Source organism: Tamandua tetradactyla, chromosome 15 (assembly GCF_023851605.1).
Source record: "Tamandua tetradactyla isolate mTamTet1 chromosome 15, mTamTet1.pri, whole genome shotgun sequence".
Classification (NCBI taxonomy): Eukaryota; Metazoa; Chordata; class Mammalia; order Pilosa; family Myrmecophagidae; genus Tamandua; species Tamandua tetradactyla.
In genome coordinates this window covers 71,318,621-71,344,516 of record NC_135341.1, presented here as the reverse complement: position 1 = coordinate 71,344,516, position 25,896 = coordinate 71,318,621, and the positions used below count along the sequence as shown (strand labels likewise).

Below are 25,896 nucleotides of genomic sequence, written 5' to 3'. Positions count from 1 at the left end.
GGCTAAAGGATGTGCAGGCAGATGCTGGAGAAGCAGGAGGCTGGGTGTTTATGAATCGGGATGCCTTGGGTGAAGGGTGAGACTGACTGCGTGTTGGTCAGGGGTGCTGGAGGGAGGAGAGGTCAGTCTGGGATGGAAGGCTCCTGCTGAGATCCTTCTTGGAGACCGGCCCATGCCAGCGGAGGCCTCCTGGCTAGCCTGGGCCTTGCAGTGAGGTCTCCTAGACCCCAGGAGCCCAGTGTCCTGAAGTGCCCTCTCCCACGTCTCAGGGACACAGCATGTGAGGGTTCTGCTTGTTCTCTGGGGCCTCCAGGGGCTCCTCCCGCTGCTTGTCTTATCTTCCTTAGCAGCAGGGACCTGTGAATCCCTGTGTTCAAAACCATCCAGTTTTTTTTTTTTGATGGGGGTTGGGGGGGCCTGGCTTCCATTTTTGAGCACATAGTTAAGCCCTTGCCTCCCCCCCATATTTAATATATAGCATTCTACAACTTATATTATTGTACATTATAACAAAAGAATCAGAGAGTTGTACTTCTTAATTTAAATACTTGATTGGCTTTAGTTAAGATGTCAGTGTTTCTTCTGAAGTGGAATATAGAAATGTAGTTGGTTTATTTCAACAAGACAGACAGAAAATAAGGAACCACATGATTTAAATGTAATGGTTGCTTTTGCAATGACGAAGTCAACATCCACCTAAAAGCTCTAGCCATGTGCAAGGCTCTGTTGACTCACTCAACCACAGGTATTTATTGAATACCTACTATGTTCCAGGACTGTCATAGGCACCATGGGAGACTATAAAGACAAGACATTTTCTTTCCTCAAGGAGATTATAACTTAATGGAAGAAACAAAGCATGCTCATAAATAGTTTATAAGGGATATATAGATACATATATATGTATTTTTAAATATATAAAGTTATTTGGATATTCATGGAAGAGCATTGTCAGTTTTAGGTTGAGAGATTGGGAAGATGCAAAGAAGCATTGGCCTTTGAGCTAGACCTTTAAGAATGTGTCAGATTTCAACTGGTAAAGATTAGAGAGAGGCTATTGCCAGCTGAATTTACAGGTGAAACATGCTGTGTGTAGTGGGAAGCACATATTCTGAGAAATCCAGATTTGGACTTGTACGGGTATTGTGACTCTTGCACGTTTTTGAGCAGTGAGAGGCCATGCCCAGAATTAGACATACGGGCCCTGGGGATGGAGGTAAAAGAGAACCTGGAGACCACCTCTTGAGCACCTTTATTCTACAGATGAGAAACGGGAATTCTATTAACAAATTAATAGCAGAACCAGGGTTAGAGCCTGTGCCGGTTTGAAACTGTAATGTACCCCAGAAAAGCCATGCTCTTTTGTTCTTTTAATCCTGATCCAATCTTGTAGGGTGGGACCTCTTGATTAGGTTGTTTCCGTGGAGATGTGACACATCAGTTGTAGGTGTGGTCTTTCTATTAGATGGAACTGTGGCCCCGCCCATTCAAGGAGGGTCTTGATTAGTTTACTAGAGTCCTTAAAAGAGCTGACACAGACACAGATGTTTAGAGATGCTTGGAGACAGAAACTCAAGAGAGGAGACCACTGGAACCAGGGGCTGAAAGCAGCAAAACCGGGAACAGAGGGCCAGCAGAGATCACCAGGTGTCTCCCCACCTGACAGAGAAATCCCGGACAGGAATCACCCTTTCTTGACTGAAGGTATCTTGTTGTTGACACCTTAATTTGGACATTTTCATGGCCTTAGAATTGTAAATTTGTAACCTAGTAAGTCCCCTTTGTAAAACCTGATCCATTTCTGGTATATTGTTTTCCAGCGGCATTAGCAAACCAAAACAGAACCCGAGTAGCCTCCTCATCCAATTCTTTTTCCTGCAATCCAGATCAGGAAAATAAACCATGCGGGTATGTAGATGAATGTGGTCAATATATCAATAAAGCCTGTATATCTTTGATAATGATCTATTTTACACACTAAAGTTATTCATGTGGAACTCTTAAAATCATATTGCCTTATTTTTAAGTCCTGCTCCTCAGGAGAGTAAAAAATAATTCATTTCATATCCTTTGACATATATTAGAAGCAGATTCAGTGAACTTCAAATAAAGAAATTGTAATCAATAGTTAGACCAAATTCCATTGAAAGAAATCTGATTATAAGTATCTGAACACACCTTTTATAATATTACTTCAGAAAACAAAACATTTAAATATTTTACTTAAAATTTACGTAAGTAAACTTGATTGCAATCAAATATCAAGTTGAGCTTGTTCTCTCATGTAATTAAAGACTGGTGGGAGAAAATAAATATTATGTAGCTTGAGTTTAAGACGTTCCAGAGAATGGCTTGATGCCATTTCTAATGTACAGTACTCAATGATGGATCTGCCCTGGTGTCTCAGTGATGTATGTCCTCTCTCCCCACCAAGCGATACAATTTTTCATCTTTTTTACACTGACGTGTTTTTAACCATCCTTTTCATGTTGAAAAATGTGATCACTATCTCTGTAGCTATCTTTATTTATTTGATTTAGGCGGGTTATCACAATAATCTCTTTTAGGCTTGAGTTTTGTAAATTTTTATGTGATCCACACTAACATATAGAAATGAAGGAATTAACATCCCTCCGTTACAGGGAGAATACATTGGCAATTTAAGTTAATTCATTTAAATTTTGGAAATTAATTTAAATTTGTGAAATATTACATAAAAGAAAACTCTTTAAGTTTTTCGTTGATTTTGCTATAATTTTTTAGAAATATGAAATATACTTCAGTAATTAAATTGAAGATGAAGTTGTAGGGAATGGAAAAGAGAGAAGAGTAGAAGGTAAGGAATGTAAACAGTGCCCAGCTCCCTATCCCAGGCAGTCAGCTTGCTCGTACACAGCACGTGCCTGACAGCCGGTCATCCATTCAGAGATTCGGCATCAATTCACTCTTATCATTGCGCTCTCCTTGTTTGTACTTTCTGTTTGACATTAATTTGCTTTTAATGTCTTTTCCTTTCAGCTTCCCAAAAATCTTGGTTTCATTGCCTTCTGGTTTAATTAAGGAAACATTCTCTGGGGAATCCATTTATTCAGTAGATTATAGTACTTTTTAGTGTTAGAAGGGAGGAACAAAATGATTTACCTAGGAAGATTTTATATGCTCTCTGAATGCTTTTTAAAAAAAATAAATAAGTTTCTGAATTTTTTTTTTCAAACACATGACTTTAAATATTCTTTAAGTAAAACATGTGAAGTAAAGGGGTTTTTTCCTATCTCCACCACACTGGCAGTTGGCACACAGCTTCAGGAGTGCTCTGTTTAATGTTGTTGGTATGGTTTCATGTGGTTTTTTTTTTTTTGTCTTGCCACTGTTTAATGCAGTGAAGAGATAAATCACATCTCATAATTAGTAGAGACTGCTGCTCTGGGCCACCGAGGTGACCCATAAAAACGTTACTATTGATCCTGCCTCCTTTGTGGCTCCTTTTATTACTCTCCTGCCACGGAACTTGGCATTAAAAGCTTCTTTTAATCGGAGGTGTCAACTTTACTAACTTCTTCAATGGTAGAAAAAAAGGCCAGAGAGAACATTGTGTTTTGGGATAAGATTGAGCTTTAAACAAACAAAAAACAGTGATAGGTTGGGGAAAGTCAGATTTACCTTTGATAGAGAAGATCAGCGACCCATAGATTGTGGTTGAATTCTGGTGAGGGGAAATTCAGCTGATGATGTTTCTAAAATAGTCTCTCCGGAGTCATACTGATGAGGCACTCAAGAAGATTAGGCTGCCAAGCAAGTAGAAGGGAGAAAGACGTGTTAAAAGATATCGCGTGATGATGGCATCACTTATTTCATCAAATCAGATGTAGCAAGCTGCCACACAGCACTCAGCAGCGAGGAAATTTGGAAACTTTGGGAAGATAATTCTTAAAGGCAGGAAAGTGCAGATGGTGAAGATTGTAAGTCTTTTTTTGGTCCCGTTTTCTAGTTTTACATGCATCTACAGAAATCAACACATATTTAGAAATATCCTCTTTTTCTCCCTCTGCTTCTGCCTTGCCCTCTCCCTCTCCCTCCTTTTCCCTGTCCCTCTCCCCACCCTCCACCTGTCACACACACAATATCAGATAGTAAGCAATGAGCAGTTGAAGAAAGAGCAGCGTTTTAAAGGGTGGCAATCACAGTCCATTCAGTAAACTTGTCTCTAGTAGACACAAACCTTAAGTGAACAGAGGCCCTGCTGGCTATCTTTCCATTTCTGTGACAGCATCCTAGTTCAGCCCCTCACCAGCTGGCACTCATGTGGCAGAGTCTGAGTTCAGATTTAACTCAGGGGATGGCAAAGAAAATGTAGCTTCCTTATGTCTCTTGGTGGGGGGCGGTCCCTGAACTTTAGTTCCATTTGGTGAACTTGGCCCATTGCTTTATTTACATTATCCAGTTTGGACTGGTGTAAATGCTCAGCTCTTGAATTAAAATGCTCAGTTTCTCAGACTTTCTCTCCTTCCGTCTGCTATTCCAAAAAGTGGCAGTTGGTTGACTGCAGAGAGTCTGGCTGTCCAAGTCTTCTACTTCTTGCTGGGCCTTGCTGGAGTGTGGCTAGACTGGTTGCTCTTGGCCCGGTACCCGCTGGGGGCTGACTGCTCCTCTTCGGTCTTTGGAATGATGTGCTGGCATCTGCCACTAGAACCCATGGTTTTGGCCTTTTCCTCCCACTTCAGAGGCCCATCTGGGATGGCCTCATTGATGCCATTCCTCTACTGACCACCATGTGCTCCCAGTTCCTCAGTGCCCCCACACTGACTATGTCAGACCTCCAGTCCCCCCTGCATATCCGTACACATATGCAGGCCCAGGCTCACTTCCTCAGCCTGTCCGCCTCTCTAACCGACCACCCACTCCTTCTAAAGCTCGTCTCCCATTCAGATTGTTCCATGTGGAGAGATATTTCCTGGTTCCATCTCCAGAGTCCTCCAGGACTGGAAGAGGTAGGCTTCTAGCTCTTTCTTCCCCTGCTCCTTTCCTCCTACTTCCCTAGAGCTGCAACCCCCTTGGCCTTACCTTGGTAAGTGGAAGGACCATCTCCTCTGCCCTTGGGAAGAAACTGTGATCTAAGAGTTGTTTATTAATATACTAATAAAGCTTAAGACCTAATTTCTCCTTGGCATGTCCTAACTTTCCAGCCTATGGTTTTGGTGTAAACCCAGATAAAAATTTAATTTGACCTTTAAAATCAAGATTTTTTTTTTAATAAGATAGTAGCTTTTCATCAAGCTCTGAAACTCACTGAGTGGTCGAAAGCCCCCAGGGCAACAGGACTGATAAAATACTGGCCAGGTGGTGGGGGTGGGTGTAGGGAGGACAACCTGTTTATACTTGTTATTACTCTAAACCACGTAGCTTGTAGTGTTTCCCTGCCTACTGCTGTTCATCGTCTGGATTCCATCGAGATATTCTTCCTAAACTATACCTAGAGAAAGACTTGGTATTTCAGGGAGGAGCCAAGAGGTCGAGTTAGAATTGTCTGATGTGACAACTTTAGAACTAGGCCAACTGGAAAGATTATTTTATGATTATCAAGAGAAACAAAGCCAAATCAGCCTCTACTGCCTTGATTATTATTGTTAGGTGAATATCATTCCAAGAATCTTAGGGCATCTTGGAAAAGTAGCATCACTTTTGGCATGTTTGAGTTCCATAAGGATTTATGTTAAACCTAATAATTGCCAAGAGAGAAGAAAGGAGGAAAAATTTTTTTTAAATCTTCAAGGTGTTTTTTGGCCACCATAAGTTTGCAGAGACCTATGATAGAAACTCAGAGCTCTACATAGTACTTATGTATATATCCTCATAATTAAAGTTTTCTAGAATCAAAGTTTTTGATTTGCTGTTGAAATACCTTTCAAGGAACCTTTAAAAGAAAACACTTAAAAAAAAAAAGTGAGTCTGGAATCTGTTTAACATCTTAGAGTTTGTGGTTAATTGTTTTTGTAGTGTCCATAGAATGGTGTCTTCTCTATGCAGTCCATTTTTGTGGATTGTGATGGTCCTCTTTGTGAAAATCCTTTTCAAACAGAAAAGCGGTAATCAAGGAAACAAAGAACCTAATTGGCTTTCAGTATATGGTAATCTATATGTCTCTATGCAGCTTGTGAGCTCCAAATCCTTTTAGAAGCACAAAAATGAAGATGAGCTGACCCAGAACATGCTCTTCATAGCTTGTGAATGCATTCCACCTGCTTCTCCCCTTGCACAGGAAGCTGCTGGCTTTCTCTTTCCTAGACTTAGAGGAGTCCAGCCTGTACTCTGGAGGGGACCAATCCACCTTGGGCTGGCTGCTTTGAAACAGAAATTGGAGCATTCTTCGCCATGGTTGCCCCAAGCTTCCAGAGACCCGTGATAGGAACTCAGCTCTCTAAGCTTAGGCTTGGCTCTGAAACCCCAGCACTCTCTGGGTCACACCCCATTGAAGGACCTGGGAAATGCACCCTCATTTTTTAACTTAACATGCTTTCCTAAGATTGGTGACTTCAGAGCAGGTGGAGAGTTGGAGATATGAAGCCTTATGCTGGTTCCTCATTCCACCTTGGAAGGTGGCTGCTTTTCCCACCCTGTCTGTGGGTTGGTCCTGGTATCTAGGTCCATTTGAGCTTCAGAATGTTCCTCAACCAGTTAAATAGTGATATTTTGCCTGAGTGATTATTTTAACAGTGCTGGCTTCAGTGTGTCACCTATAATTAACCAGGAAGGACCATACGGATAAATGTCTTTTTAGAAGTATTTTCCTTTTATCAGAGATTCATGAAAAGGATAAATTGTTTCATCTTGGATTGTGTCTCATTATTGACCACATTCGGGTTAGAATTTAGAAAGCATTTAAGTTACAGTGACAGAATTTCATTGTTCAGAATCTTGATGTTCTTGATATTTTCCCCTGACTTTATATACACAAAGTTCATTCATCAGGGATTAATTTAATTCATTACCAGCTGCTGTTGTGTAGCTTAGAGCTGCATGTGCTTTTCCATTTAGAGATTTGGCAGTATTGCAAATTCATTTTGGAGTTGAGTTGGAAAGACAGAAAGTAATCCAGTGAACTACATCGGATACTTTTACAAAATTGTTGGTGGTTGTTTTAGTTTCCTAGTCGTCTCAAAGCAAATACCATGGGATGGTTTTTCAGTTTGCTAAAGCTTCTGGAATGCAATATACCAGAAATGGGTTGGCTTTTGCAATGGGGATTTATTGCTTTACAAGTTAACAGTTCTAAGGCCATGAAAATGTCCAAATTAAGACGTCAAGAGGACAATACCTTCTCTGAATAAAGGCCTGTGGCATCTGGGATTCCTCAGTCACATTGGAAGGCACATGGCAATATCTGCTGCTCCTTCTATCTGAGTTCTGGTTTCATTGGCTCTCTCCAAATGTGTCTGGGTGTCTTCACTCTCTTATCCTTATAAAGGATCCCAGTAGAGGGATTATGGCCCTTCCTTAATGGGCTGGGTCACATCTCAGTTGAACCAGAAGATCCCACCTAAAATAGGTCTTCCCCACAGAGATGGATTAAAAGAACATGTACCTTCTGTGGGGTACATAACAGCTCCAAACCAACACAGATGAATCGGGCTACACAATGGGAATTTATTCACTCATGGTTTTGAGGCCAGGAAAAAGTCTAAATCGAGGCATGATCAAGGTGATGCTTTCTTCTTGAAGACCAACTGCCACTGATCCTTGGCTCCTCTGCCATATTGCAAGGCACATGGCTAAATCTACTGGTGTCTCCCTTTTCTTCCAGGTTTCATTGATTTCCATTTTTGCATCCATGGCTTCTCTCTCTCAATTTCATTTTCTTATAAAGGATTTCTAGTAATAAGATTATGACCTATCCTGATTGAGGTGGATCACATCTTAACTGAAAGCCTCATCAAAAGTCCTACTTACAATGGGTTATACCCACAGGAATGGATTGGATTTAAGAACATGGTTTTTCTGGGGTCCATACAGCTTCAGACCATGGCAGCAGTGAGTAATGGATTTGGTTGTAAATGCATGATGGAAGCTCCTCTTCACGGACACACAGTCTTCGGATGTGCAATCACATTTTAAAAGACAACTCTCTAAAAAGTGGAATGAAGCTATTGAAATAACCAGTTTGCATGAAAATTCCTATATCTCAGAATTGTTTTTGAGTAAATGTAATTGTTAACCCCATCCTTGGACCACCTTCTGCCATCTTCTTGGGCAGTAGGCTGTGTTAATTTCTGAATTCTTATTTTAAAAAAATACCTTCTTTCTCTGTTTGTTATGCCCCTAGTCATGACCTGGGGAAAAGTTTTAAAGGTATTTTTCCACAGCCTTTGAATAATGAGGTAGTGATTTTTCTCCACAGCCAGATGTATTCTAATTGAGAACATTTTGGCACTTCGTAAGCTTTGAAGCCTGTATTTAGTTGATATGTTACATTTGACCTAGTGTTCGTGAGAAATAAAACAGGACATCGCCTTTGAATTCTTTGTTATTTTTGCATAGGTGGGAGGCTTCCCCTTCCCTCACCCACCTCTCCCAACCCCCACCCCCCACACCCCCAGCCAGCACATGTCTGGGTAGTAACTCCCCTCTCCCATTAACTACTCTGTCGGTGGGAACTGCAAGAACTGTCACTGACTGTTCTATTTTAACAGGTTCTGTTATTTATTCTCTTCACTTACATTCCCTCAGATTGCCGTGAAATAAGTAATGCCACGCACTCCACTAAAATAACCACCTTTAAATTTAATACCAGAAAGCTGATTTTACTGCCACACAAATTTATCAGGAATAAAAATAGTATTTAATAATGGTTTTAAAGTAATTTCTAACTTAATTAGGGCATTTTAAATTCTGAACCATAAGTAAATTACTCTCACAGTAAGCTAAGTGGGTGGACAATATGATGTGTTAAGAGTTAAGTTTAACTCTGCAAGCTTAATTACCAATTAGCTTAAAAATAACATGTTAAGTAGTTTAAAAGACGCATTTCCCTAACACATTTAGCATTAGTCACACCTCTAGGGCTGCGTGTTATGGATTTTTATGTATTTCCTTTATCTGCTTATATAAATCTTTATTTTCTTTGAAATCAAAGAAACTGTGCTAGTTTTCTTTAAATTTATGACACCCCTACACTGGAGAGAGATCAAAGGAAGTTATGCCATCATTTGTGTCATTATATGGCACAGAATAATTTCAGCTTTTAAGTCACTTGTACCAAAAGAAAAAAAACCTCTATGAAAGGAAATGACTATTGGACTGTTTACCTAAATGTCACTGGGAGAGTGCTTTACTAATTTCTAGTTATTTCCTAAATCTAAGCCCCATCTGTGTTGTGAGACTGTGAAAGTCTTTGACCAATGTTAGAATTCTCTGTAACCAGGTTTTTCTTTTGCCTACATTTGTCCTAAACCTTATTTATCCTTTAGATATACTAACTGCACCTGGTTTTTCATGTCCTTTTCTAAGATGTGCATGTAGCATATTAAACTGTCTTATCCAGTACTTTGAGTCCAGTATTATCAAATCATCATCATGTGATATTTTAGAGCAGAAGTTGGGAAACTGGCCTGCATGTCAGTCTGGTCCAATACCCATTTTTGTACTGTCGGCAAGCAAAGAATGGTTTTTACATTTTTTAATGATTCATAATAATAATTCATGGTATGTGAAAATTATATGAAAGTCAGAATTCAGTGTCCATAAACATAGTATTTATTGGAGCACAAGCATGTACATTACATATTATCTATGACTACTTAACACTATAACAGCTGAGTTGGGTAGTTACAACAGAAAATTATGGCCTACTAAACCTAAAATATTTACTGTCTGACCCTTTACAGAAAAAGCTTGCCAATCCTTCTAAAAGAGGATCAGAAAAGTCCTTTGAGTATTTTGAGACACTGGCTTCCAAATTCGCTTTCTCCCAGCTTAAATAATTGTTTTAAGGGTTTTACTCTATTTTTTATAATTTGCCCAGTGCATTTCGAATTTTGAGCCATAAGAGCATCATGCTAATTGTTAACATCAAACTAATTGCTAATAGGTGGAGAATGCCATAATTGCCCAAGCATTCCTTTCCTGGAAGAGAAAAAGCAGTGAGCCCCTAAAATTACAGTGCTGATTGTTAGCGTTTTGATGGTCAGGAACTTAAAGAAACCCAAAGCGGAAGCTAGAAGAAGAAAGGCAATGGAAATTAACATTTGCTCTGATTTTTTTGTAGTGTTCACTGGGGCAAGCATACTATGTCAGAAGGGAACAGAGACACCCAACCGGAGTTCCATGTTGTAATCCAATAAATTTGTAACAAATTTGACGTTACACATGTTTAGTGACATGTACAATCAGAATGATGCTGCTTGGTAATGAGACATTAAAGCTGAGCCAGTCAAAGACTGGAGTTTAAGTAATGCTCCTTTTCTCAGCCGAAGCAAGCATTTCTGTTTGAGGGGTGGGGAGGGTTGGGTAGAGAAAGGGGAATTGGGTGGGGTTAGTAAAGCAGCTCTGCAGATTTTCTGAAAACCCCTAGTTTCCTTTCACCCTCCCCTGAAACAGGGAGGAGGGCTTTCTCTCAAATTATAAAATTCAGGCTGTACTAACCATATTCTATTTAAAGCCATGTGGTCAGGAAAGAGCTTATAAAGCGTGCTGGAGGCATAGACCAATCCTGTAAGAATGAGGAAGTTGCTCTGAAGCCCCTCTGTGGATTCCCACACCCTGCTATTTGTTAGAGTATTCCTTTCCTGTTTTTGCACTCATCACAGTTTGTAATTCTGCATTCACTATTTTGTCGCCTTATTAAAGGTTCCTGTCTCTCCCTTCTCCGAATGTAAGCTCCAGGGTGGCAGGCACTACGTGTGAACTGCTCACCGCCGCGCTCTCAGCACCGATAGCAGTGCCTGGCCCAGAGCAGACACTCAGAATCTCTCTCCGTGGATGGATGAAAGCAACCCTGATCTCCCGGGGAACAGCTTTGGGGTGCACTTCTTACTTCTCACCCCAGGGTGCCTACAGTTCCCTGAACTTGAAGTATGTGCATGCAAAAAGCCTTCCTCAAGCTGCGGGGCTGGTGAGAGGCTGGAGGGTGGGGTGCTGCCCTTTGAGTCTTAGTGCTAGAGGCGTGCACCCACATCCTCTGACTGCTCCTTCTGCTGGTCGGGGGAGCCGAGGTCCCCAGACAGCTCCCGTGCTTGTGGGGAGGATGGCCGGGGGGCAGGGCAGTGGAAGGAAGGCCTGAGCGCCCCAGCTCCCCAGCCCATGGTCCTCTTTTCAGACACCACAAGTCTCCACCCTCTGCCAGAAGGTTCTTCGTCCCATCTGAACTCCCTCACTTAAAGATGCCCTGAATCTGAATGTAGTTACAAGGGGAAATGTTTGATTGTATATGTGTGGTAACAGAAGACATTTTTTTAAAAATCCACTGAACTGCACTACACAAACAGTGAACTCTAATTTAAACCATGGACTATAGTAAATAGTATAATTATAAAACGTGCCTTCATCAATTGTAAGAATTGTTCCAGACGCCAATTCAAGATGTGAATAAGGTGGGATCTGTGAATCCTGTGTTTTATGCATGATTGTTCTGTAAACCCACACCTTCTCTTATAAGGAATGAATGAATGAATGAAAAGATAATACAGAAAGGTTGCAGAGTGCAGTAGCTTTATTCAGCAAATCTACCCAGCTGTGGGGAATATCCCTTCTAGTTGTTGTTTTAGTTTGCTAAAGGTGCCAGCGTGCAATATACCAGAAACGGAATGGTTTTTGAAAAGGGGATTCATTAAGTTGCAAGTGTATACAGTTCTGAGGCTATAAAAATCTCTAAACCAAGGCATCCATGGAAAGATACCTTGACTTAAGAAAGGTGGTTGAGTCTGGAATTCCTCTATCAGCTGGGAAGGCACAGGGCTGGTATCTGCTGGAACCTCTGGCTTCTCATTTCAAACATCTTCCTCGGGGGCATTTTCCTTCTGCATCTCCAAAGGTCTCTGGCTCTGTGGGCTCTGAAGCTTTTTCCAAAACGGTTCCTTCTTAAAAGGCTCCAGTAAGCAACCCAGCCTTGAATGGGTGGAGACACATCTCTCATGGAAACCACTAATCAAAAGATACCACCCACAACTGGGTGGGTCACATCTCCATGGGAACAATCAAAAATACACCACCCAGCAATACTGAATGAGGGTTAAAGAACCTGGCTTTGCTGGAATACACAGCAGTTTCTAACTAGCATGGATATATAGTGTGTTACAGTTTTCCAAAACATGGTCATGAACCCATCGTTGTGTGAGCTGAAAGAGACTGGAGTGAATTGCTTTTGGCTTGTGGGCTGGGGCAGAGCCGAGGGGCTGCCTCTGGGTGGTGGTCATGGGCGCCCAGTGGTTCGAGTAGATGAGGCCTCAAAGCCTTGACAGCTGCCTCTCCTCTTCTGCCAGACCCCTCGCCCCTGTGAGCGAGCCATGTCACACGCCTGTGCTGCTGGGGGAAGAAACCTCAACCCCTGCACACACATGCACGCACGCACACACGCAGTCTGCCAGCTCCGACCCCTTCTTGGGAAATCTTACCGCCCTCACCTCACCTGCCACCGCGAGCTGACTCCACGGGCAAGCCCGGCCTGTGTCTCAGGGTGCCCCACAGATGTGCCCTGGGATGTTTTTGCAAAGGGCACATCTTAGTGAGCACAGTGGTGCATTCGTGCACTGAGTAGGTGTGTGTGGGGTGTGAACATGTGTGCAAGGTTGTTTGACAGTACGACCAGAAATTGAGAGATAAAGGGAAAACCTTCCTTGGCCTAGGAAATAAATGGACGGTGGGCTTTTTGTTTTTGTGGTTAGTGTGTGTGTGGTGGGGTGGGGAGTGTAGACAATGACTGTGAGCCCTGATGACAGCATAGATTCTGTGCTGGTTCCTATTCTGACAGTGAGCAAGTCAGTTTCTTTGTCTGTGAAATGGGCCAAGTGTCACCACCTCAAAGGATCGTGAGACTGAAAGAGAATATTTGGAAACTGCCAAGAACATCATAAATCCTCAATAAATGACAGCTGTTGTCATGCCACTGTCATTATTGGTGTTTAAAGGCTAGAAATATATAGCTCTTGAAGCTCTAAAGACCCGTGTAAGTGTGTGTATTTTAACATCCCTCTGCTCTCCAGAGCAACAGTCATTTGTCATGCTGTGCTTTGGTGTTGGAGAGCCCAATTACTCCGGGTCATAAAGGCCGGTTTCAAATTACAAACTGAAAAGCGGGAAGGAAAGTTTCCCACCACCTTGGGAGCAGAGTTGTGTCTCTCCTGTGAAAAGGGAAGATAGCAGAACACATGAGTTATGTGGTCAAAACCAGGAAGAATGCCTGGGTTTACACAGAAAATACTGTAGTAGCTGCCTCAGTTCATTCTTGTCTCCCTTCTAGCCCTGCCATTCCTGGGACACTATGGACATTTTGCTAGGCTCAAAAATTCCGTTTTTCGTTGGAGAAGTCTCCAATTGCTTTTCTCTGTTAACTAACATCTACACTTGGTTATCACAGAGCTGAGAGAAACTAATAATACCTTACAGTAGGACTGTGATTGAATTACCTTCTGTTAATTAAGAGTTTCCAAATCTCCTCAAACCCCTTGGAGACGAGGCTTGACATAAATAGGCGTAATAAAAGTGGTACCATGTTTAATTCAAATCGTATCTTTTGAAATTTAATTAATTTAGTAATAGCTTTAAATGAGTATGTCAGAACTCTAAATGGGCCTTAGTGACTTGGAAAAGTTAATGTAGCCTCTAGAAGTTCCAAATACACTCTCCGGAAATAGCTCGCTCACTGAATAATTGGGTTTAATGAGCTCAAGTTCCCTTTTTTCTCCTGCAGGAATGATTTGGGCCAGGTTTTTAGCCATTCTTATCAGTTCTTTGGAGACACTCCTCTCTATCTACAATGGAGCCTCACAGCTTACTACCTTTAAAACTTCTAAGACCAAGGCATGCAAGGGTAGTTCATTGGTAGGATTCTCACCTGCCATGCCGGAAACCCGGGTTCGATTCCCTGTCCATTCACTCCCCCCCCACCCAAACCCCCAAAAACCAAGCAAACAAACAAAAATTCAACAAATGGTTCTGCAATAACAGAATACTCACATGAAAAAATAATTAAATGTGACCCTGTCATACAGTATACAAAATAAACCCCCAAATTCTAAGACCTGACCCTTCCCTTCCCTTTCCCAGGTGTGCTAGAGGCAGAGGCCGGCTGACCACATCACCCACTCCGGGCTGCACCTGACTGCCCCCAGCCCCAGCCCAGAGTTCCTTTCCTAGCTGCTAAGTGTCCTTGCTTAGCCATAGCCCTTCCTCGTCTCAGGACCGGAGTGGATATTTGAGCACTTAAATTTCACGCAGGCTGGGATGAGAGGCTTATAAGGATGTTGTCTCAGCACATGGTTAGTATAGTTTAGAACAGCGGAGAGGTGGATTTGGTGCCAAGAGGCTGACATGACCAAAGGCCACAGAAAAGATGGGGTTGGTGAGTAAGTCCTTGAGGTAGCCAGGGTGCAAAATGCTTCATTGTCTGCTGTCAGTTCACCTATTTACTGTGAAAGTATTGCATGTAGGCTTCCTCCAGTAGCCCTGTGCAAAATGATATGCCACGTGCAGAGTTCTTCCCTAACAAGACTCTGGTCCTGTAAGGGTTATCATAAAATGAAGAAATAAGGGGATTATTATAGATTATTATAAGGTAAGTGCATATGAATTTACTATATACAAGATCTGCATTGAGCAAAGCCCAGCATGAAAAATTACTATATGAAGTGGTAGAACTTAATATAGCTTTTCTGCATAGTTTTATAATTGCTTTAGAGTTCCTTGTCAGAATAATTTAGGTCCTGTTTTGAAGCTTGATGTCCAACAATTTTTGTTTCCCCTACGAATGTAGTATTGTACAGGAACAGAAACAGTTAAGATCAAAATCAAAATTCTTTTCAACGTAACAAAATTTTATTTACTTCCTTAAATAACTTAATTTTTATAATTAAACTTTTAGTTAAAATTTAAGCTGTTCAGAAAATCTTAAATTTTGCCAACAGTTCACAATAAGATAAGCATTTAAAATCTGTACATTGATTTCATAAATAATCCTTTGGTTCTGTTGGAACCCCTGGTTTTCTAGAGCCCCTTTCCATCTTTCCCAAGCTATTTTGCACAGTGGAGCTTCTCTGTCCCCAGCCAATATGTTTAAAATCATATGGAGACTTTCAGCAATGCTAAACCCCAATTAATATAGAACTGTGAGTGAAGTCTCTTTAAATGAAAGTTTGGTTGAGACTTTCTAGTATATTCAGTTATCTACATAAAATAAAAATTTTTCTTATCTGATTTAAAATATGGTTTTTGCTAAAATAAATCCTGGTGTATTCACTATTTTAATTCTGTTAAATTCTATCACCATGATTTTATCTTTTTTTCTTTCATTCCTCTACATAGTGCATATTTTACCCAATTTCTTCTTTGCAGTATTTTTTATTTCTTTCTCTCCTCCCAATCTAGCAAAATGTGTATTACTAAGGACTTCTAGTGGCTAACACTGGAAATGCCTCTCAGCAAAACCCCCAGGTGCCACTGGGTGCCAGAGGCAATCTGTTGACTGGCAGGAAGTAGGAACCTCAGGCAAAAAGTTGGTCGTTTTGACTGCATGATACTATTTATTTTCATGAATTTTACATTGAATCCAAACAGTTGAGTGAATATAGGAGAAACCTATATTGCAATGTGTAGAATAAGCGTAGTACCTTTGTCTTATATTTGCATGGCGATTGACTTCAGAAGCTGCCCTTGAAGTTTAGTCTTTGAAATGCAGCCCCTTCCAGGTGTGTGAAAATGGGCATATATTAATTTAGAGTGAAAAGGGAAAGATGGAGACATTGGGGTTAGAGGAGACTTTTTTCAATGGAGAAAAAGATAACAATGTGAAAATTCAACTAGATAGAGATGAAATGGAGCATTACTTTACAGGATTTTATCTGAGATTTAGTGTATAAAAGATTCAGATTGTACTAGAGTTTAGGTAATGGTTATGTAACAGGAGAGATACGTTTACCTGTTAGATGCCCTAACTCCAGTGTGAACTATGTGAAAAGCAAAGGCTCTGAAGTAAGGATTTTGAGCAGTTAGAGAATTCTTGGCTTCCTGAATGTAGACCTTGGGTCTATTCATACTGCCTGATAATTTATTCCAGATTTACATGGCATTTGGCTTCTACTCTCTGGCAAGAAATGATTGTTAAAATAGTTGAATAGAGAGCTGAAGCAGACCTATATGATGCCAAAAACAATAAGTTAGAAAGTGAGAGTTTAAAATAATAAATAATCATAAAATTGAATTAGAAACTGTAAAAAAAAATTTCAGAAAAATTTTTGAAAGTCCCCCTTGTGCAGTCAATTCTGCTATAACACTTGCTTTGAAGATACGAATTGTTCAAACATGGTTGATATATTAGAGAACACTTTGAGCGTAACAGGAATTTGATAGTTGCTTACGTGCAATTTTACCCACAAGACACACTAGGTGAGTGCAGGAAACTGCCCCCAGGTGAGCTGAATGAGCACACACACCTCAAAACACCTGCCAGCTACCTTGGTTCACCAGAAGTGTAATGAGCCACACCCATCCATGGCTGTTGTTAAACCTGTCAGTCGGATTTCAGATAACGCTCCTTCCACTTCACAATAACTCACAAGCTGCGGTGCTTTCAGCTCCCACTTGTACAAACCAATTTGAAGTCTTTTTCAAGGTAAAATGCCATATGTATTGTAGCATTTATTTCTTGACCATTTAACATGCTTATACCTGTACTATTGCTTTTTATTAGGTACCTGTGAAGGTTCTGAGTGTTGTGCCCCAACCCCATTTTCTCCATAAGTCCTATGATTTTCATTGCACAATTTTGCGATGAAAAATTGTGATTTTTAGGAATGTATGTTACATTGTAACAGAACTGACAGTACTGAAGTTACTTTTTCCACGATGACCCAAGCTCACTAAATGACCACCTCCAGAGCTCTCAATACTGTAGATCACCTTCTTTTTAGAAATGCTCCTCTGGCATCTGCGAACAATTGTCATGTTCTATTCCTTCCCCTCTGACCACTCCTTCTGTGTCCTTTCATAGTTTTTCTTTTCTCTGCTTATTAATTCAAGTGATTCTGGAACATCACTGTGATGTTTTAATGTCATTTATCTGTAAGATTCCTCCCTTGGAGATAATAGACATTCCTTTATCTCAGTAACTACCTCTGTGCAGACAACTCCCAAGTTTTCAGTGCTAGACCCAGCTTTCACAAAAATCCTGGGTGCTGCTGCGGATTTTCACGAGACCACCCTGCAGTAACTGCCAGCTCAACTAACGCAGAACTCCACATCCTAAATGAGTTAACATATGTAAAGTTTCTTTGTAAACTGTAAAGCCCTTTACAGCTGTAGGGTGTGCTACTGTTTTCTTCTCCCATCCAGTTTACCCTCTGTCTGTCCTCTTTTTCCTCCTCTGTAGCCAGATCCCACTTTTCCCTTTATATGTCCTTCCTCAGTTCCATCCTTTCCTTCCCTGTCCCTCTGGTGCCTCCCTTGTCTCTCTTGCAGCAGTGGCTTCGCCTGCTGTCCTGTCCCATTTCCTACCGCACTCCCCAATTCTTCCTTCACACAGATCCTCAGCCATGGTTCTGAAATTCCACCTCAATCACGGCACTTTGTTCCTTAAAGTCATCCAGGGTTTGGGATGAAATTCAAACTCTACGGTGTGGAATGCCATACCCTATCCTCCTGGGCCCACCCCTTGTTTTCTAGCCGCATTTCCCTGTGTTCCTCTAATGAGAGTGTAACTGTTTTTATCTCAATGTATTCCCTGCTCCCTCCTGCATCACACCTCTGTGTTTGCTGACAGTTCTGTAGTACTTTTAATCTGGCACATCTTTCGGTACTTTTTGAAATAAAGGATTTTTATAATTTGCCTAGTGAAAATGTGGAAGTGGGAGTGAGGCTTCATGAAGTAAGCAGGGTAGGTTACTCTGGAAACGTTTGTTGCTTGGGAAGTGTCTTGGTGGTGACTTTGCTAGGAGAGCTGATGACCACAGCTGTCAACTGCACAGCAGACCCCACCCCTGGCCTGCAAACTCCACTTCCTTTGCCTTCCCTGACTCGGGGGATCATGGCCACCCCCCAATACCCCTGCAAGATGGAGAGAGGGCTTGGGTTTAACTGGACACACACTGGACGAAGACCCTGTTTTAGTTTGTTAAAGTTGCCGGAATGCAATATACCAGAAATGGAATGACTTTTTTTTTTGTATACTGTATGGTGGGGTCACATTTCATTATTTTTCCATGTGAGTATTCCATTATTGCAGCAACATTTGTTGAATTTTTTGTTTGTTTATTTCGCTTGTATGTTTTTGGGGAAGTGCATGTACCGGGAATCGAACCCAGGTCTTCCGCGTGGAAAGCAAGAATTCTATCACTGAACTACACTTGCACCCCCTGGAATGGCTTTTAAAAAGGGAATTTATTAAGTTGCAAGCTTACAATAATAAGGCCGAGAAAATATCCAAATTAAGGCACCAACAAAAGGTTACCTTCACTCAAGAAAGGCTGATGCCAGAACAACATGTTAGCTGGGAGGCACGTGGCGACATCTGCTAGCTTTCTCTCCTCTTATCATAAGGCATCCACAGAGGCGTTTTCCTTCTGTATCTTCTGGCTGTATGGGCTCTGTCAGCACTTTTCCAAAGTAGTTCCCTCTTAAAGGGCTCCAGTAAGCAACCCCACCTTGAACGGGAGGAGACACATCTCCATGGAAACTATCTAATCAAAGGTTACCACCCATAATTGGATGGGTCATATCTCCATGGGAACAATCAAAAAGCTCCCACCCAACAATATTGAATGAGGATTAAAGGACGTGGCTTTTCTGGGGTTCACAGCAGATTCAAACTGGCACAGACTCTCACAGTTCAAATATATGACTTTTATAATTGTATTATTTCTAAGTAGGAAAATTGTTCTCTCCAACAGTAACTTCATAAATGGTTCCTCTTCCAGTAGTTCAACTTTGTGACACTTTGCTATACTGGGACACTTTCGTGAAAGAAAGAAAGTCCTGTATCCTGTTCTTCCTGTTTTTGATTCCAAGATTCTTCACTGATGTGGTAATGTGTATTGTAAAGTGTGAAAAGGGACCGTTTTATTATTAACTTAGGGAGAGGGAAGAGCACAGAAAGCAGCCCCGAACCTGAAAAACTCTTGAGGCAGTTTTCGTTTTCTTATATTCTGTCCCATTCGTGGTTTCTATGCACCAACTTCTTTTATAGGGATTTGTAGATCAAGGTTGACAACCCACCAGTGGCATTGAGCTTTAAAGGCTGCCATTTCAGATCATTGTAATCGGAGGACTTAATTAGTTCCCGTCTTCTGAAAACCTCATCCTTGCTTCAACTTTGCTATTTTGTCATTTATTCCTGGAGTCCTGAGGGCAAGTCCTGCTTTGATCCTGTCCTCTGGGGTCTTTGCTGAGCATCCCCCGCACCTGGGTGTAAACTGACCCCAAGGCCTGGCCGGGACCCCCACGATGGCCTTGGAACCACATGTGTTCAGGAGAGGCCGGGCAGGGGTGCTCTTATTTTTATAAGTCTTCTGACTTGTTTGAGAATGACGGTCTTTAAGGTATTTGAGTCCGGGAGGATATTTGCCTGTCATGTGTCAAATACTCATATGGTCTATATTGAAAACAAACCTTTTTTGCTATAGAGCTATGCTCTTTCATAACAATTTTAGCACTTCTCAGACTTTGTAAGTTCTGAAACTTACAAAGAAAGAGCAGCAGCAGCAGCAGCAGCAGCAGCCGTAGCCTCTGTGTGTTGTTTGGGGACTGGCAAATGGAGAAGTTAAGAGGGAGGATTTTCTATTTGAAATCTTTTTGCAACTGATATTCAAAGCCAGATTAAGAGAAAAAAGAAATCTAGAACTTGAAGATATTATTGCTGAAACTTCTTTCACTCAGAGACTGAAAATAATGGACGAATTACTTTATTGCCACAATCCATATTCCTGGAATTGAAAGGTTTTGCGAATTGTCCAAAGTCAGGCATATGATACATACAGCCAGACTTGCTTATTCACAATCCAGATTTTCCTAGTTGATATGCAAGTTTCAAAATAGAGAACAAAGGGGCAACCTCTAAAAATATAGTAATGCACAATCTAGTAATATTCCTTTTCATTGCTGTATCTATCAACAGAGAAGTCTGCGTTGTATACTGCGTTGATGCTGAGTTACTTTTAAAACATGGCATTCTTGTGACAGGCAGTTCTGATTTTCTTCCAGCTTACGTTTTATATTTAGATTTTTTTTAAATGTACATCTTAATTTTCACTTCAGTTTTAGTTGAAACTTCCAGTTTTTCATGAGTTCAGTATTAAACCCTTATATTAGTGTTGACCAATTGTATGAAATGGGTGTCTGGGCTATGTTAAATCTATAGACTTTCCTAATACCTTAATTCCAGAAATTCAAGAGATGCTGGTAACCAGACACTTCTTTTCATATAATGACAACTATATAAAAGTGTGTTGTACTGCATAAACAGTGTGTGTTCCCGTAGTAGGTCACTAATTGACAACAGATAGCCAATTAGTGTGCCCACAACTTAAAGGGGACTGATGGAATTAATGTTTTTGCATTAACACAAATAATGCCTGTAAAATCAACTACTCTCCCTGGCCTTGCATTGTATTGGCACATTAACATGATCTACACAGAGAGAACATAACTAAAGCATTTTTCCCCTTTAGCTCATCTCTCAATGCCTCTCCCCACACATCTGCTTTTGTCTAGAATGAATTGCTTATACTAGTAGTTTCACATTAAAATATAAATTATTTTATATTAATGAATTGATAAGTGGAGCCAAGTAAATTGTTGATTGTTGTCATTTTAAAAATATGTTCTCCATAAGCATTTTATAAAAATAGTTTTAAAAACCAATTTTAGGTGAAAGCTGGTAGTTGGGCTGATACTATGTGTAGTACTGTCAGGTGTTCCTATGTTTCTTTCTGCTTTGGTCCATCCTCCTAAATGAGATGCCTTTTCCTCTTTTCTCCACCTGCACAATGCTCCCCATATGTCATGACCTAGCATGGTATTGTGGAAAGAGCAGGGGCTTTGGGGTCAGACAGAATACTAGCTCCATTGCTTATTAATTACAGTCCCTTATCCTAGTGCCAGGTGGCCTTGGGAAAGTTTCTCAACTCTTGAATCTTCAGGGTTTACATCTGTAAAACTAAATCCATAAATACCTACCTCATATAGCTAATGTGAGCATTAAGTGAAGTAGCACTGGATGTGTCCCTGATACAGTGGAGGCTTTGCATTACTTGCATTTTTCATTCATTCAGCCAATACTTGCACTATTTATATGCACAGCTTATTATAAAGTAGCAGACCCAGATAGAAATCCGTCTCCACTGGATCATTCGGCGCCCACGTTGCCTCTGCTATCCTCAGTGGCTCATGCTGTGCATTCAATCATATTTGTTGGCTGAATGAAAGCAAGCCACCTGCCAGCTGGCCAAGGCAGGGAAGGGGGCCCAGTGCCAGGTCCTGCCCTCTCGTGGAGCGCTTAACCACATGGGAGCCTGCATCCAGAACGCTGCTTCAGCTCTACCTGGAAGGCTTCCTTCACGAAGGAGAAGGGATGCAAATGTTGCAGGAGCTGAAGATTAATGAACTCATGCTATGGACAAGAACTATGGATTGTTTACCATGTTTGTATTAATTTCATTATAAATATATGCCCTAATTACAAATACTACCCCATCCATGCAAAGATATAAACCGGTAATTCCTCATCCCAAAGGAAGTGGAGAAAACATTTCATAACCAGTGTGACAAAGTGAATCTGGTTGGGTCTAGGTGTGTTTGCTTTCTGCTTTGTCTGTATTCTCCTGACTGTTTACTTTGTGCCTGCTTTATCCTAGGCTGATCCCCCCTGGAATGCCCCTCTAACATGGTCTGCCATAAGCCTGCTGCTGTTTATTTCTGAACGCGAGAGAAATGACTTCTCACTAGGTTTGCGTTTTCCATCTGGTGTGTTAGCCACCGTCATACGCTCTACTGCTAATAAGTAAAGGGGGCTTATTCATTCCCACTATCAGGAGATGAACTTCCATTTTTAAGTCCAAGCCATAAATGTGTCCTTCTCTGGGTTGTAACGTGAATGTCCTGACATCACTATTGCATCCTCATTAAATGTCCCACCTGGCAGCCTGTGGCTGAGCTATATTTAACATCGTACCCAGTATAGCGCACTGACCACGCTAGCAATGCCGCATTTTATTGCAATTATTTATTCCTCTGTCTTCTTTCCCTGCCATACTCCCTGGGTCAGCAAATGTTCTTTATTCATCCTCAGCACTTAGCTTAGGGCCCTCTATAAATGATTGTCCCAAGAATAAACAAATGATAGTCCAAGTACACCGAGCACAAGAGGCCAATGAGCTTCCTAATCCAGGCACCTGAGATGGATGTGCATTTTCTAAGCCTTGCATGTATTTTACAGCTGAAAGGTACATAATTATTTAATCTTATGTGATACTTTCAGCTGGAAGATGCTTCTAAGAATAATAATGTGGTTTGTTGTTTCACTGAGCTTCACCACACCAGGCTTCTTAAGTGGGACTAAAATTAGTAATGAGCGTTTGAAACGTTGCCAGCAAACATATGAAGGGAAGGCATCCTCATTCAGCTAATTTAAGGCTACCAGAAGATGCCCTGCCAGCCTTCTGGATAAAGGGAGAATCGACTGTGACATCTACCACTTGTGAGCCTCTTTGCTGTGCCAGTTGCTTCACAAACATCCTTACATTTAATCTCACATTAGGAGGTATATCTTTTATGAAGCTCATTTTACAGTTAGGAAATTGTGGCTCCGTGAAATGAACCTCTTGTTCTAGGTGACAAAGCTGATGAAGAGCACAACCAGGCTTTGCTCCCATAGGAATCTGTGCTCTCTCTGCTCCCCCACTACTCCCAGCATGTCTGCCTTGCCCAGCTGCTCCCAGCGTGTCTGTGTGTGTGAGCCTGTGTTCATGCTGCTGCTGTGTCCTACCCCTTCCTCCTGGCATTGCCCCCTGGCCTGCCCATTTGCTTTATGCCTGGGTTCATTCCATTGCTCATATATTTTTTTCTTTTTCCTGCTTGTATGTTGGCCAGTTCTTTGATACTGAGCTGTGACCATCACCATCCTTGCTTGAAGAAGTCCTTGCTTTTTTATGTCTCTCACTTGGCTTGACATCAAAGCTGAAAAAGGTTACTGATGACGACGTGAACCTTTTCCATATGCAAATTATGTAATGGTACAAATGACCTTATGTCTGTGTAATCGAGTTCTTATCTATTCATTTTTATCACTGTCTATTGAATATATCAAGCCATAAAGGCAGAATATTTTGATTTACAGGATTGATTCAGATGTTGAAGAATAAATGTGAAAATACAAAATCCAAAATGCAAACTCCACCTATAGGTGGTGGATTTCTTAAAGACAGGGTGAAGACGGGAGTGCATCCTGTATGTCACTCTATCCCCACGTCCTACCCAGTGGCTTCCGATAGTTGACCCTCAGTGGATAATGAATGAAGATGTAAATGAATGCCTGCTTTGGCCTTCAAACTTTTCAGGGTTTACATAGTTTTCTTAAGCAGTGGAAGTTGACAAATGCTGTTCGACCAACTTCAAGAACTTATTGCACTTTCTAGGAGGTGTGTTGGTTGTGCTTTAGTTTAAACAAGTGCAGCTAATAAAAATATAATGTTCTCTGAGTTATACAAATAATCTCACCTCTATAAATTTAATTTTTATGAAATAATTAGTATGACAGTGTGGTGGCTTGGAGCTTTATGTGCCCCAGAAGAGCAAGTTCCAACCCCACAGAGCCATTTTGTAGGAGCTTTTGATGAAGCTCCTTTAGTTAAGGTATGACCCACTTCATTCACGATGGATCTTCATCCTCTTACTGGAGTCCTTTATAAGAGAATCAAATTAAGGCAAAGAGAGGAAGCCATGGAAGCAGGAAGTTGAAAGCAGTGAAACTTGGAAGAGAAGGAGGAACCGGCAGACACTGCCATGTGCCTTGCAGTGTGGCAGAGGAGCCAGTTATCTCCGGCAGCCAGTCTCAGGAAGAAAGTGTCACCTTGATGGTGCCTCGATTTAGATATTTTTCTCAGTCGCAAAACTGCAAGTGAGTAAATCCCTATTGTTAAGCCAACCCATTTCATGGTATTTGCTTTCAGCAGCCTAGGAAACTAAAACAGAGTTTGGTACTAGCAGAGTGGGGTGCTGCTATTGCAGATGCCAGAAGTGTGGAAACAGCTTTGAAATTGGCGAATGGGCAGAGACTGGAAGAATTGTGACGTGCTTGAGAGAAAAGGCCTCGATTGTTTTGAAGAGAATGTTGGGAGAAATATGTACAGTAAGTTGGTAGAAATAAGGTCTCTCTTCCGATGTGAACTTAGACAGAAATGATGAATGTGTTATTGGAAGCTGGAATATGGCCCTTGTTTTAAAGTGGCAGAGTACTTGTCATAATTGAGTCCTGATGTCAGAAGGACGGCAGAATTTGAAATAATGAGTTTGGATGATTAGCTGACTTAGTTTGGAGATGTGCAAAGTGCTACCTGTTTACTCTATGCAGCTTATAGTAAAATACGAGAGGAAAGGGATGAGCTGAGAACTGAATTCTTGAGCACACTGAAACCAGAAATTGATGGTTTAGAAAATTCTGTTCTTCCAGAAGGTGAGTCCCCAGAAAATAGATATCCCATGTGAGGGTTTAACTGAACATGGATCCATTCAGTCATTTCAGCGCAAGTCAGGATTGGAGATGCAGTTATTCAGGAAGGATCTGTGGAAAGTTCTTTTGCCTATGGTTTGGACCCCTGTGTACGACATGCAAAAATGAAGAGTTTTTTGCGAGATCTGTGTGAACAGAACTGCTGCCGATCTGGACTAAAAGGGACAGATTGGAGGGAAAATCACTTCAAAGGCAGAACCATGGAAGCTGAGGTCTAGACTGAAGATATCTTCTTGGGCCAAGAGAGCAGGCCCACCCCTGTGTGCAGAAAGGGTGAGTACACCCCAGCGCGAGCTTGGAGAAGGCGGGCCCGGTAGGGCTCCTGCCTGCTGGCAGCAGCCCCAGTCTTCTCAGATGCTGGGTGATTGTGGACAGTCTGGCCTCCATCCCAGTGCTTGATGAGGGTGGAACTGAGAGCCATGTGGCACAGGAGCCGAGGATCATCAGCAGCTGGTCTTCAAGAAGAAAGTATCACCTAGTTGACACCTTGATTTGACATTTTTCTCAGCCTCAGAACTGTAAGCTAACAAATGCCCATTGTGAAGCCAACCCATTTCATGATATTTGCTTTCAGCAGCTAAGAAACTAAACAGACAGTAATAAGTTCTGTGAATAAAAACAAGGCAGAATTTAAAGGGATAGAGAATGATGGGTGGGTGCTTGTTATTTAAAATGGAATGATCAAGTAAAATAGGTGAGTATGACTACAGTGTAAAACATTTGAGCATTTAAATACAAACAGAATCTACACTAAGGTGAGCATCCATTGTACTCAATTAAGCCTTGAGAGATGAATCTGGCTATCCTGTTTTCATAGTGAGTTTAGAGCCAAAAAGATGATTTTATACAGGTCTTTTCATAGTTTTTTGGTACGTAGCATAATTGATCACCTGTGCCCAGATCCTTTCTCTTATTCAAGCTTGGGCTCTTAAAACAGTCACATGTAATTTGGAACAAAAAATCAAATTTAAACTTTT

At 41.3% G+C, this 25,896-nt stretch overlaps 1 protein-coding gene across 4 annotated transcripts in view; it reads left to right on the top strand.

The window, feature by feature from the left end:
• PLCL2 (phospholipase C like 2) overlaps positions 1–25,896 on the top strand; it is a 206,989-nt gene that overhangs the window by 139,889 nt on the left and 41,204 nt on the right. The window lies entirely within an intron of this gene.